We start from the raw sequence: 14739 nt of genomic DNA, 5'->3' as shown, positions 1-14739 counted from the left end.
GGGGGGACCCCATCCGCGAGTTTCTCCAACTCCTCTGTGCTGAAGGCAGGGGCCCTTTCCCCAGACGCACGAGCCATTGTCTCTTCCAGACTGAGGTCACAGCAGCACTTGCAGTGTAGGTCCTCTCCTGTCGAAGATCAGGTATCGAGTGATTGAACAGTGAGAAAATGGCGGTCACGTCCGCGGCGGTGCGTACCGTCACCACCGGCGTACATCGTCATTGGCTCCTGGGACCCATAGGGTCCAATGCTAACCAATGCAGAATTGTGCCGCGGTCTTCGACCGCCTACCGCAACGGTGTACAACGCCAGCGCAGTGACCTCACATCCCATTGTCCCACTTTATAGGTCAGGCAGCCGCCATTTCAGGGGCCCACATGGCTTTATTTTTTACTGCGTCACACATACCTAGGCCCTGGCTAAACACTCATACAGGCAAAATTCGGTTTATGAATAGTTTTCGGAGTAAGCTGTGTTTACGTACCTCAGAGTTGGTTGACTCTGTGCTCGCTGTTCTCCTCCATAGGCACCGTCCGCTGGGGCATGTGAGGAGATGGCGGCATCCTCCGGTGTACAGACCGCTGGTGGACCTGTCGACAATGGAGGAAAGACATGTGATCATCACCTACAGGCTTGATCATGCCACAATCCAAGGAACTGTGTGCCTAGTTGGAGCCAGACCTGATGTCAGCTATCTGCCATCCCACAGGAATCCCTCCTCAAGTGCAGGTGCTGTCAGTACTCCATTTCCTAGCAAGTGGGTCTTTTCAAACAACAGTGGCCATAGCATCAGGGATGTCCCAGCCTATGTTTTCCAACGTGTTGTCCAGAGTGTTGTCTGCCCTGCTGAAACACATGTGGAGCTACATTGTTTTCCCTCACGTGGAGGATTTGCCTACAGTGAAAGGTGACTTCTATGCCCTGGGACATATCCCTAACATCATAGGTGCCATTGATGGGACACATGTGGCCTTGGTCCCCCTCCCGCAGGAGTGAACAGGTGTACAGAAACCGGAAGAGTTACCATTCGATGAATGTGCAGATGGTGTGTTTGGCAGACCAGTACATCTCCCATGTTAATGCAAAATTCCCTGGCTCAGTGCATGACGCTTACATCCTGCAGAGTAGCAGCATCCCTTATGTGATGGGGCAACTACAGAGGCACCGGTGTGGCTATTAGGTGAGAACCTGGACCCAAATCAGTGGGATTAGTTGTCTGGTTCTGGGGATGTCCCTAAGAGTTAGTGTGTGTCTAACAGTTGTCCCTCGCCATTTGCAGGTGACTCTGGTTACCCCAACCTGTCATGGCTACTGACCCCAGTGAGGAATCCCAGGACAAGGGTAGAGGAACGCTACAATGAGGCCCATGGGCGAACTAGGAAGATTATAGAGCGGACCTTTGGCCTTCTAAAGGCCAGGTTCCGGTGCCTCCATATGACAGATGGATCCCTATTCTACTCACCAAAGAAGGTGTGCCAGATCATCGTGGCCTGCTGTATGCTTCACAACTTGGCTTTGCTACGACAGGTGCCTTTTCTGCAGGAGGATGGTCCAGATGGAGGTGTTGTGGTAGCTGTGGAGCCTGTGGACAGTGAAGACGAGGAAGCAGAAGAAGAGGACATCGACAACAGGAACTCGCTGATCCTACAATACTTCCAGTGAGACACAGGTAAGAAGACAAACCTGCCTGCTACAAGTACTTTAAAACTACTACCTCTCTACTGTCTGTCTTTTTCACCCAGTGTATAGTCACTGAGTTGTCACTTTCCCTTACGATTTCACAGATGTGGGTCCCACTGTGTGACATCTGCTTTGTTTCCTCATGGACTAGAGCTGTGTGACATAGGTATGTTGACATTACATTTGAAAGAGTATTTTGACACTGTAATTGCTAATACACTAATTCAAAATCACAGACAGACTCCAGATTGTTTTGTGCTTTAAGGGTGTTTATTTCAGTGATCAATATTGGAGGGGGTTGTAAAATGGTGAGGGGTGATGGTGGAGGAATGTCCATGGCAGAGTCCAAGCTATTAGTCTCACAAGTGCATTGTCTAAAGGGGCATAGGAAGTGGAGCTGGGGCAGTTTGAGGATGGACAGGGTGACAAGGAAGGACAAAAGGATGACAATCAGGGTGGTCTTATTTCTTGGCGGGGGTCTTGGCATCGTTCTCTGTCTTTGTCCTGGATCTCAGGGACCGTTTGCGGGGTGGTTCTCCCTCTGCAGGGGGTGGGGTGCTGGTGTGTTGGTCCTGTGGCGGTGCCTCCTGTCCACTAGCGCCGGCAGAGGTGGTGGGCAGTTCATCGTGCAGGCTAGTGTCAGGGCCCCTTGTTGTGCCACAGTGTCCCTCCTGGTGTTGAGGACTTCCTTCAGCACCCCTACAATGGTGCACAGGGTGGAATTGATGGATTTGAGTTCCTCCCTGAAGCCCAAATACTGTTCCTCCTGCAGCCGCTGGGTCTCCTGAAACTTGGCCAGTACCTTTGCCATTGTCTCCTGGGAATGATGGTAGGCTCCCATGATGTTGGAGAGGGCCTTGTGGAGAGTGGGTTCCCTGGGCCTGTCCTCCCACTGTTGCACAGCAGTCCTCCTAGTTCCCCTGTTTCCCTGGGCCTCTGTCCCCTGAACGGTGTGCCCACTGCCACTGCCCCCAGGTCCCTGTTGTTGTTGGGGTGGTGGGTTAGCCTGGGTTCCCTGTAGTGGTGGACGTGCTGATTGATGTGTCCTGGGGACAGAGGTATGGGCCCGCTCTGTGGTGGCCTGTGACTGTGTGAGGGGAACCGACTGTCCCGAGGTCCCAGATGGGCCGGGCTGGTCGTCTAGATCCAGTTGGACAGAGCTGCTGTCATCACTGTGGGCCTCTTCTGTGGGTGTTGTGGACATGTCTGGACCCTCCTGTCCGGTGACGTTGGGTAGGGGTCCTGCAGGGGTGTAAAAGCATGATTATTGCATCTGCGTGTGCCGTGGTGTGCAATGGGTGGTTGACCATGTACCCCAGTGCTTCCATTCCTGTGTGGGACCTTGTGTGATGATGGTTTAGGGGGGGTGTATGGGTATCTGTAGTGGACATTCTTTGGTGATAGGTGTCCATGCTTTGGTGTTGCATGCAGGGCTTGGTGTTGGGATGGGTGGTTTGTGATATTGGGACATTTGTGAGGAGTAGGAGTGATGGGGGTGAGGGCGAGGGTGGGGGTATGTGATGGCATGCAGGTAGGGTGGGGGATATAGTAGTGAATATTTGACTTACCAGAGTCCATTCCTCCAGCTACTCCTGCGAGGCCCTCAGGATGCAGAATAGCCAAGACCTGCTCCTCCCATGTTGTTAGTTGTGGGGGAGAAGGTGGGGGTCCGCCGCCAGTCCTCTGTACCGCAATTTGGTGTCTTGAGACCACTGAACGCACCTTCCCCCGTAGGTCGTTCCACCTCTTCCTGATGTCATCCCTATTTCTTGGGTGCTGTCCCACTGCGTTGACCCTGTCCACGATTCTTCGCCATAGCTCCATCTTCGTAGCTATGGAGGTGTGCTGCACCTTTGATCCGAACAGCTGTGGCTCTACCCGGATGATTTCCTCCACCATGACCCTGAGCTCCTCCTCAGAGGACCTGGGGTGTCTTTGCCGTGCCATGGGGTGGTGTGGGTGATGTGTGGGTTGGTGTGTGTTGTGATGTGTGGGGTGATATTTAGTGGTGTGTTGTGTGAGGTGCGTGGATGTTATGTGAGTGCCTGTGGATGCTCGTTTGTAGATGGTGGTGTCTCTCTGTGGCCTTCAGTCACAGTTGTTGTGGTAGGGGTTTGTGGGTGATGTGGGTGTGTGTTTTATATTGTATTGGGTGTGTGGGAGTGGTGTGTGTATGGGTATCAGGTGTGTGTATTTGGAATTGTCCGATGTGGATGTGTTTTGTAAGAGTGTGTGTATTTTGAGCGCTGCGGTGTGTACCGCCAATGAAATACCGCAGTTGAAAGACCGCCGTGTGGATTAGTGGGTCGTGATAGTGTGCGTGTATTCCTATTTGCGTGGTGATGGAGGTTTTGTTTTCGCCAGTTTATCACTGACCTTTGGTGTGGCGGACTTGTGTGGGTGTCTAAATTTTTGAAGATTCCGACCTGTGGGTCATAATGACCGTGGCGGAATTCCGCGGCCGCGGCGGTGTGTTTGCGGTCTTCTGTACAGCGGTAAGAGGCTTTTACCGCCAATGTTGTGATGACCCCCTGAGTTTTGTCTAGTGGCAGTTGTGATTCAACATAAAGTAACAGAGAATGTTCATATGTTTGCTGCAAAGAACATGTACCGTGCAGATCACAGAACCTTATTTTATGTGGATAGTTCAGTAGCTAACTGTTTTTTTCAATAGAGATGTTTGTTACTTGCAATTCATAAGTTACAGTCCTAATGTAGCACAGTGACCTATGAACGGTCATCAAAGAGCTTGCATGCAAACTGCATGGTATAGGTCAGTGGTTCCCAACCTGTGGTCCGCGGACCCCCAGGGGTCCGTGACACATTCCCAGGGGGTCCGCAGGCCTGGGCTGGATGGGGCCTCTGACAAACACGAGCGTGCGTGTTTTCATATTTATTACTTCCTTTGTTGAGCAGTTTTAAACGCACTGCAAAGCTTCTTGTACTGCAAAAATAAAAGCGTCAAGCTAACTCAAGTGATTAATGTATCTGCTGGAGAGAGATGGGAGTTTTGTGCAGTGGCAGTTTTGACTCAAAGGTAGCGCAGATGGTTAATATGCCTACTGCAAAGAATGTGTATCATGCAAAAAACAGTATTTTATGTGCATGGCACAGTGGGTTACTGCTTTTGTCACAGAGATTCTTTTGTTACTATGCAGTTCATAATCGTAATTTAGCCTAGTGAGCTGTGAACTCCCATTAAAGAGCTGCATGCAAACCGCTTGGCACAAATTAGAAAGTTGTTTTTTTCTAGTCTTTCATTTTCCTTATGCTGCATAAAAAGGTCTGCTTGTGTAGAAATACATTCTTATTGCTAACGCAGTGCTTAATTTGTGCTTGTTGTTTCTGGTGCTGAGCACTGGCACTTATTTTTGAGGGCCAGGGTTTATTCTTCTGCCTCAAGCATTTGCTGCGAGAAAAAGACACATATGGGAAAGACGGAGGAAGGGAAAAACTAAAAAGCGTTAAAATGGGAGAAAGTAGAAAGCTGCAAGAGCGAGCTGAAGTGGCAGGGAGTGGCTTTATATGGATTGAAGAGGCCCGAGATGGTTTAGGATTATGCTGCCTCAGTATTCCGTGTACCCACATTTAATTGCAGCAGCCACGTGTTTAAGAGGAGGGCTTTGGGCACCGGCATGTTTTATTCACAAATTAAGCACTGTGCTAACGTCATAACTAATCACTTTGCTGTGTTCTGAATTCTAAGTTTGTGCTTCTACGGCCCAAGCACTCTTAGAAAATGCCTACCAGTGTGGATGACGTCTGAATCCTACACATTGTAGTCCCCTGTAAAGTGCCCTAACACCCTACAGTGGTATGAGAGGTGCTATAAAACAAATGAAGTACATGTGACAGAGAGGCTAGGGAGAGATGAGAGGCCCTTATGGTTTACTTCCTTTCCCCTTCCCTTATTTGTGTGAAAAAGCATTCTCAGATCTTGCATACCTAAAAAATAAAAACAGAAATCGCTCCGGAAATGTAGAATCTGACCTGAGAATTCACCTTTCCTAAATAAAACCAAACATTGAAAAGGTAGTTGCCGAGATGCAGCGCCAACCTTCCCAATAAAATGTTTTGATTTTTGCATATTTTTTCAATATAAAAGAATTTTCTCTTTAGTAATTTGAGCATTTGTTTGGTGTGTACTTGTTATATTTTTTGCGAATTACTGTTTTAATGTTTGAAAATTAAATCGTACAAATTGCTGGGGGTCCCCGGCTTCCAGTAATGATTCATTGGGGGTCCTCAGGAGTCAAAGGTTGGGAACCACTGGTATAGGTTAAAACATTTTTCCCCAGTCTTTTATTATCCTAATGTTGCTAAAATGGTTTGTATGGGTAGAAATACATTATTGTTAGTAAAGTCAACCCCAACCGCTGTGTTACATTTTAAATCCCAGATTTGTGCTTCCCCAGACCATATACTCTGAAAATATGCTACCTACTAGTATAGATGACTTGTGATTCCTACATCTTGTGGTCCTGATTGTCTTATGTAACATTTACTATAAACTAATTTACACATGTATGAGTCATTGTCACTTTAAAATGTGTGTAATGTAAAGTGCTCTGACACTCTACACTGGTACGAGTAGTGCTATAAAACAAATAAAACACACATGATAAAGGGCCTATGAAGACATGAGAGGCACTGTTGGTGGGTGGTAGTAAGGGAAGCCGTGGAGAAGGATTTCATGGTGGGATGTGCAAACAAATATTATCGCACTGGACGTCACCAACGATAAAGCTGGCCTGGGAAGAGCTACACCCTATCCTTTCTATATCTTCCCCCGGCCCACCCTCTTTCCAACAGGATGTACTTTCAAGCCTAAGCCTTGATTTTGGAGGTGGTAATCTTCTCCCCTTTGAACAAAAGGGCCATAGATGAGGTGCCCCTGGAAGAAAGAGGTGCAGGATTATACTACTTTTACTTTCTGTTCTCCAAAAAGTATGAGGGTCTAATACCTGTGCCCATCTTCACCTCTTGAACCTGTTCTTTCAGCAAAATAGGTTCAAGATGCTGTCTCTGAGCCACGCTCTGCTGGCTGTTAATGTGAGGATTAGCTGACATCAGTGGATCCTGTGGAAGCCTAATTACATTGCCAATATTCCATGTCCACAGAGTTACCTGAGATTCACTACTGGGTCCCAGCGCTATCAGTTCACATACCTACCATTCAAATTGACAACTGCACAAAGTGTCTTTGAAAAGGTGCTGACAATTGTGGCAGCTTCATTGCGACAGTCAGGGGTCTATGTATTTACATACTTGGCTGACAGACTGGTTAAAGCAGAGCACCCAGGACCAGTTGAGGGGCACATTTACCCCATGGTAGGTCTTCTCTATGACTTGAGCTTTGCTGGCAATGTCCACAAATATATGTTTATCAGGGATGTGGAATTCCTATAGCCCGGCACCAAGGACATATTGTTTAGAGGTTTTTCTGCTTATTTTGTCTTTGGGACAAGTAGGCCCAACCATATGCAGTACAAACCCTTTAGCTGCCAGTTTACAGTACATTATGGATTCAGGGAAGGGCATTGTCTGCTGTTAAGGTAATATTAGTGTTCACATGTTAATGCTGTTTGAACTTTTAGTTATCAAAGCCTTTTTTATTAGGGTGAGCACTCTACTGAAATGTAAGCTCAGACTGCACTACTGAAAGTGGTTCCAGCATAAAAATATGTACATGTTTGCAAAGTCTAGCAATACGAGGCTATGTATAATACTCCCAAAATGCTCTCTGATTAGATGCAAATATTTGCAGAAGCTTGAAAGCAAGATTGATGATTCTTTGCTTTCAAAATAAAGTGTTCACAAATGCAACTAGAAAAAAAATGTTCTGCTTTATTACTGTGAACTTTTAGGTACCATTTCTTTGAAGCATCATTTAGTAAAGTGTATTGATACATGCTAGTATTTCCAAAGAATATTCATAATGGAAAACCAGTGTAACTAGTTTCAACAAGATTATTGGAAACATGAAAATAAACAAGCATTGGCAAAGCCAAGAGGTCTAACATTGGTGGTCCGCCGTTTGGAGTTTGTCAGTGAGTGTCTTGTTTTGACATGGTTTTTGGCAAACATTATTGTTGTGGAAGCTGCCAGGCCCTTGTCATTATAAAAACCATTAGCAAAAAATGAAAAAATATTTTTTCATCTCAAAAAGCACACATTGCGAGAGCAGTTCATGGTACCGAACAAAACGTTGTGTGCCGATAAGCTTCTTGTGGAAGAGCAGAATTCTGTCACAGTGAAGCCAGCCGATAGACAATTATACACTTTTACTAAAAACAAAAAATCTAGGTTAACACCTAACCTAATTAGATGCCCAATTCTTAAAGAAAGTCACAAAGTTGCATCAATGGTATATGCCCTTGCATGAGGGCAGATTTACAGCTCTCCTGGATTCACAAGAATTTATGGACGTAGGCCAGGAAATCATAGTTTTAGAAACTTTTTGCAAAGTACATTTTAGCAAGGAAAAATATACCTATTTAGATTTGTTTATACCGAAATCTGTGAGAGTTTACAAGTTCACTTTCCCTCAACCACTTTTATTCCAATCCTGAAAGAGGTTTCACTTCTGCCCTTCTCAAGAAGTAAATTTTCAATCTTTGTCAGTATAGGAAAAGGTTAGAGAAGAGCTGGTGAAAACCCCTAAAACGTGCAAGCTAGTAGGTGTGAACAGACTCTAAAGGACATTGCAACCCTGGAGCTATTGCTTACTGCTACCTCCAGTCCTAGCATGCAGATCTGTGGAAAGGTGGCAAAACAAGGGAATTGCTAGTACTCAAACCTTACTATAGTATGAGCCGTTGCATAATCAGAGAGGCTGTTATCATAGTTCTTATATACTGAGATTGCTGCCATACTTTGTTGCCGCACTGCATGGCACCAAATGGACATGTGGATTTTGTTATAGGACAAGTACATTTAAGAAGCAACCTGTCTCATGGACAAGTTGATATTTTAGTAAATTCCGTATCCCTGGTGTATGTATGTACAGGGGATTTTTATAGTGCAAATCAAGCCAAAAGGCAGCAAAGCAATATACGTGGTATAAGGCAAGTTTAAAGTGAAACAGTAATAGGGGAAGAAACTGAGTTGTAGACGGTTAACGCATTGTGATGTAGTCTTCTTTAAAAAGATGTCTTCAACTCTTTCCTAAATTGGAGAAGCATTGGGCACCACCTCACTCCAAAGCAGAGGTTAACCTTCATAGGAGCATTGCTAGACTTGACTTGTATGAAGGATTTTCCTCCTTCCCTAGGATCACTTACATTTGGGAGATAATTCAAAGATTTATTACTCAGATACTGCTCCCATCTCTGCAAATCCTGCACCTGCTTACGCTCAGGGCCTAATATATCCTGTTGATGCTGCTTGCCAGAAGGTGTATCAGGGCCCTTCAAGGAAGCTGCAGAGCTCAGTTGCAGATCTTCCAATCAAGTAATCAGTGTCTGCAATGGTGGGTAAACTCCTCAACTCTTGTAGTGGTTATCCCTATAGCCCTCCTTAGACACTTGCTACTGTGGTGTTAGATGTCGCCTTGTTGGGTTGGAGTGCCCATTTATACAACATGGCCATGTGAGGCCTTGGTCCCTGCTGAGGCAGTGTCTGTACATTTAAAATGCTGGAGCTGCGAGCGGTCCACCTTGCCATGAAGGCATTTCTCCGTTCCATCTCAGAGAGTACAACTCAGATTCTGTGAAACAATGTCACTGTTAACGCTGAATTTTACTAATGAATATTCATGTATTCTGAGTGTTGAATTTGCCCAACACGCGTATCCTTGGAAGTTCACTTAATAAAGTCTGACAGCTAACATCACCATTGTTCATTATATCAACAAACAAGGTGGTGTGACGTTGTAGGCCCTGTGTTGGATAGCAATTTCCCTGCGGCAGTAGAAACCTGCAAGATGAGTTGTGGTAGCGGTGCTTCTTGCAGGTGCCCTTGAAGTCAGCTGTCTCTCACAGCAGGATGGTCAGGTCCTTCATGCCAATCTCCAAACTTTGTAGCTGCATGAGTAGTGAGTGAGTGAGTCACCTAAAGTCCTTTTGCTTCACTGATGAAGTTGTGAACATCATCTTGTCTGCCTAGAACACAGTATGAAAACTATTTATGTGAGTTGCTGGAAAAAAATGAGTTCAGTGATGCAACTCGGAAGGCCTAGAGCCTTTTAAATCAAACATTTTCACCATCCCGAGACTCACATTGTCTCTTGCGCAGCAGTGGCAGTGGCTATAGTTAGGGTGTATTTAGATGCCCTGTTCACCTACAGGTGCCTTCCTGAACAGACACCCTTGTTCAGGTCACTTTCAGTGGAATGTTTTGTAAAAGGCATATTTTACATGCTTCATCCCTCTACATTTATTGCTCCTCAGTGGGATGTCAATTGTGTTGACTTTTTTTTTTTTTATACAAATCTCAGTATTGTTATTTCAAAAGCATAGGAACAACCATATGATTGTTGAAATCGTTCATGAACGAATAACTAACATTAGGTGCATTGCACGTTTTACATCCTAAATAAAGGAAAATTTGATTATCTCAGACTTAGAGAAAAGTATGTATTCAGCAAGTAGATACAAAGAAAAGGTAGAGAAATCACAGGAAGCATTATCCACCAAAGTGAAGCTAGGAGGAGGAATGGGCTATCAGATAGTGTTTCTCCTATAACTTCTAAATCGTCTAATGTTTCTTAGGGCTGCCCCTCACTTTATAAGTCAGTTGTTCAAGGAGCATACATTTGCTAATGCCACAGAAACAATCATTTAGGGTTGGGAGGCCTGTGGCGTGCCAAATGTCAATGATGTTTCTTTAGGCCATTAACTGTCCTAGGTACACCAGTGCGTTAAGGTATTGGTTAGCCTCTTTACCCTCAATTATGTGGAGCAGAGGCAATTGGGAATGTGGTGACTATCTTAATAGCATCCACCTTTAAGCCAATGCATGGTAGCCCAGTTCGATTTCTCACTTTTAAGATAGCTTGTTGGTGGCAAGAATCTCAACTTATAGTGCTGAAGAACTTCATGCCCTTTCATTTTGCCCACCTTTCACAGTTTTCTAGTCAGACAAGTAGGTCCTTTGTTCTTGCCTATCCTTCCTACCCAAAGTGTTGCCTGCCTTTCACATGGGCCAATCTGTCACTCTGGCATCCTTCTACCTGCTTCCTCATCTCACTAAGGAGGAGGAGCTTCAAAAACAGAGTGTCTCCCAAATGTGCTGTGCCCTGTTCATTCTGCTCAACAGGTCAGAATAGGTTAATAACTCTTTTTGGACTTTTCCAGAACTACAAAGAGCAAAGTATTAACCAAACACACCATTACCTTTGCTGTTATCTACTGTATCAAGATCTGCTACACCTTAGCCAAAAAAATACACCCCCCAGAGCATTTTGCTAACGCCACTAGGGCCACCACTGTTTTCATGGGTCTTCTCAAAATCGTTCCTGTGACTGATTTTTGCTGGGCATCACCATAGTCAACCCTGTACTCTTTTTCCAAACATCAGTGCCTCACAGCTCAGACCCCCCCCCCCCCTCCACCCACCCCGCCAGTGACAAGTACTTTGTCACAGTTGGGTTGCATGACTTCCTCAGTTAATTGGGACTAATCAATCACATTTCCCACAGCGATATTGTCTGGGGCTCATACATTAGATGTTGTGCCCATGACAGGACCTTAAGAGACAGAAGAGTGCAGTTATAAGAAGGCAGTGTGTCCCTGGTTTCTGTGCTCAGTGTATGGTGATGCAGCACATCTCTGGTCATGCTTGGTGTACAGGAGGCATCTTTCCTTTTACTGCCGCAGACTGCATTTCGTTTCTGTGGCCAAGGGCACCCAAAGAGGTCTTGAATGGGAACAGTTCAGACAATAAAGCTTGCAGGGAACAAGGATGTCAACATGGCATCCTCCTTGTATCAGAAAGATACCATATATCTTAAGTAGTAGAATTGTCTAACCTTATAAAAACAAAAAATCTTTCCAAGGTGATGACTTTCCAGTGATCAAGTGATTGTTGCCTGAAGTTCCCAAGCCAACATGGAGCTAATCTATTTCCTGTGACGTAGTTTCCTTGTTAGATCCTATATAAGGAAGCACTGATAAGTGATGAAAATACCACAATTCATTTGACATTGCACCTCTTTTTTGGTGAAAACTTGCAATAATGTTTGTCCCCATAGCTGGATTTCTGTCTGGAATATAGTTCTGGAAGATCTATGCTGGGCTGTTTCTGAACCATGGGTCAGGGTCGTTTTGGTGCCATGCTTTTCAATACCTCTATTAATTCATAATTTTCAAACAAGAAAAAACAGGATTTTGAAGGAGAGTTTGTCCACCCCCTGTGGCCTTTACGTCCTGAGACCCTCTTAAGGAGGCCCTTGACACCTTTCATCTGTATATATTGTTCAGGGTGGCATTGTGGCTACTAGGAGGAGTTACTCTTTCCTGGGGAAGCCATTAAGGAACACTGAAAGACCTTCACATAGTCCATTAATTGACATATTGAGAGAAATCTGCAGGAAGATGGATCCATCTGAAGAAAATGTTAGTTTGATAATTATATTTCTGCTGGATAAATAATCTTTCTACAGATTCCTCATCAGCCTCCTTCCTTCCCTGATATCTTAGCATGGTGAATACTAAAACTTCAAGGTATGCAAACAGGTTATGTGGTGGTTTTGTCGCTATTGTTGACGCTCTCTTGGTTTCCCTCCGCTCATCTCAATGGGACTAGGAAAAAGTTCTGGATCTGACATCAGCGCACGAGGTGGCACCTAATACAATCTGATATGGTCCCATCTGGTGGACATAGTCACAATTGTGGCTGCATTGCGCTACCTAGCTAGAGAGCTATTGCAGGGGAAAAGTCTAAAGCCTAGAAGGATATTCCTAAGGCAAAGAACCTGTGGGAAGATTATCAATCTACCACAAATATTGTTACCAAAGGTAAGTAATTTTTTATTTAGCTGCATTCATGGAACCTCTTTGGGAGCTTCGTTTGAGCTATAAGAAAAGGAATTTGATGTAGTGGTGACAAGAGGCATCTGAAGTAACATAGGAAGCTCCCTCTGCAGTCATAACGATAGTTTATTTGACTCATTGGGAAATACTTGAAGGAGAGATGATAAGTAAAGCCTGGGGCAATTCCAGGTAACTGTAATGAATTCCCCATAATGTGGGGAGTATTTGGATTACACTAAAGCACATGTGGTAGCAGGCCTGCAAGCGTTCTAGCAACATGCCTGATCCCTGCTACATAGCAGGCATTACATTTCTGTATTGCGCTTAGCATCCACAGAAGGATAAAAGCTACACTTTAGGTATCCCTAGGATAGCCTCACATGATTAACACATAATGGGACCACTTTGCAACTTTTCTTAAAAGGTTCTTTATAACAATACGCATGATTTAGGACAAGAAAGATTGATCCATACTGCATCTCACTTTTTCATTGTTTCACTTTGTCTTTCGACCTGCCATGAATACGTCTATGTTTGCATGGTCTGTCTCAATAGCTTTGACATGCACGCTGCACCATTTGTAATACCTTTGTGAGCTGTTGATATTTAAGCATGACACAAATCAATATATGTGTTAATGCATGTTTACCATTATTTTTATTCATAAGAGGTTTTGCTGATTTGTTTTATTTTACAAGCGGATCCGCACTCCCTTGTACAGTCCTGAAGAGGCCATAAACAGATTGGTTAAAACGCGTTGACTCTATATTAAGAGACGTCCATGCTGACAGTTGGAAACGAACAATTGAGTTAAGGACTGCCAGCCTAGCCTCATTGTATGTTTTGCACATAAGCATTAGATGACAACTACAGCTAAAGTGGACTGTCCCTTGACAGATCAAGTTTGAAAATACTCGTTGGGTCGTCTATTTCTACGCATACGAAGTTAGTGTGACAGTTGTGTTAAAAATCTTGTAATCTTACTTGTCAGAAGTATCTAATCTACATATTAAATTGTTGATGTATAGTAAAACTAAAGGAGGCGTCTGGATTTAAAAGTTGTATTAATACATTGTTCAAATGATGATGTTGGCCAATAAATAATTCATGTGCTATTGTTGACTAAAGAAATCCAGCTACCGTTACTATTGTTCTTTTTCTACATAACTGGTCCAAAGCTCTAGAGGGTTATTTGTGTCATCACCTAGATTTGGCCATTGAGGAATACTGAGCACATTTTGGTGAATGTTAGACCATGTAGGTGGGCTGTAATACTGGGAGGGGTTGTGCAAAGACCATGCATGTGCCAGATGGATTCTCACGTCAACAGAGGAACAAACACCCAAATAAGGAAGGATGCAACTGCCATACTTTGGGGGTGTCTGCATTTTCAAATATATGTGCGCCCACAGCCCTTTCAGATAAGAGTGGACCACCCTCCGTTCTCCGTAGTGCCCCGTGTTAAGGACTCAGTACCTCGCTCACATCCGACTATTGAGAAATGCACTCTTCATTAGCAAGATTACCAGTTTAAGTCAGAAAGAGCAGAGAGAATCAAATAACCCTGTAGACTATTTGTTGTAACATATTTGCCTCTCCAGCATGGTAGAATGCATGTAAACTAAAGAAATGGATAGTACATGTGCTGACTTTTTTTCAAAATGCCACAGGCAAATAATGTGAGTCGTGCAGGCCGTTCACTGGAAAAATCAGTGGAAGAACATCTTGAAAACCAAATGTCACTGCACTGCAGAAGTGAAGAAGGACTTGAGGCCATGATAAAGGTCTTGCAGGAGCTGTCACTGTCCATCCAAGAAGGAGCTACTGGAGTAATACCATTGTGTTGTTATGTATGTCTCTCATATAGAGCCTCGATCTTTACTTCAGTTTCTGGATCTCATAACCCACTGCTATGATGTAGCAACAATTGTCAACAAAAGATGTTACCATGATGGGGAGATCATCCGGACACAGCCTACCTAACTGTGCAAGTGTCTCAGTTTACTTCTCTGCGTATAATGCCCTTGTTGTGGGGGTTTGGGGGAGGGGGTAACGTGGGGTGTCGTGTAACGTGTCAAAGTAGTGTA

Source organism: Pleurodeles waltl, chromosome 3_2, assembly GCF_031143425.1.
Source record: "Pleurodeles waltl isolate 20211129_DDA chromosome 3_2, aPleWal1.hap1.20221129, whole genome shotgun sequence".
In the NCBI taxonomy this organism is placed as follows: domain Eukaryota; kingdom Metazoa; phylum Chordata; class Amphibia; order Caudata; family Salamandridae; genus Pleurodeles; species Pleurodeles waltl.
The sequence above is the reverse complement of the archived record's forward strand: the minus strand, read 5'-3'. Positions refer to the sequence as shown.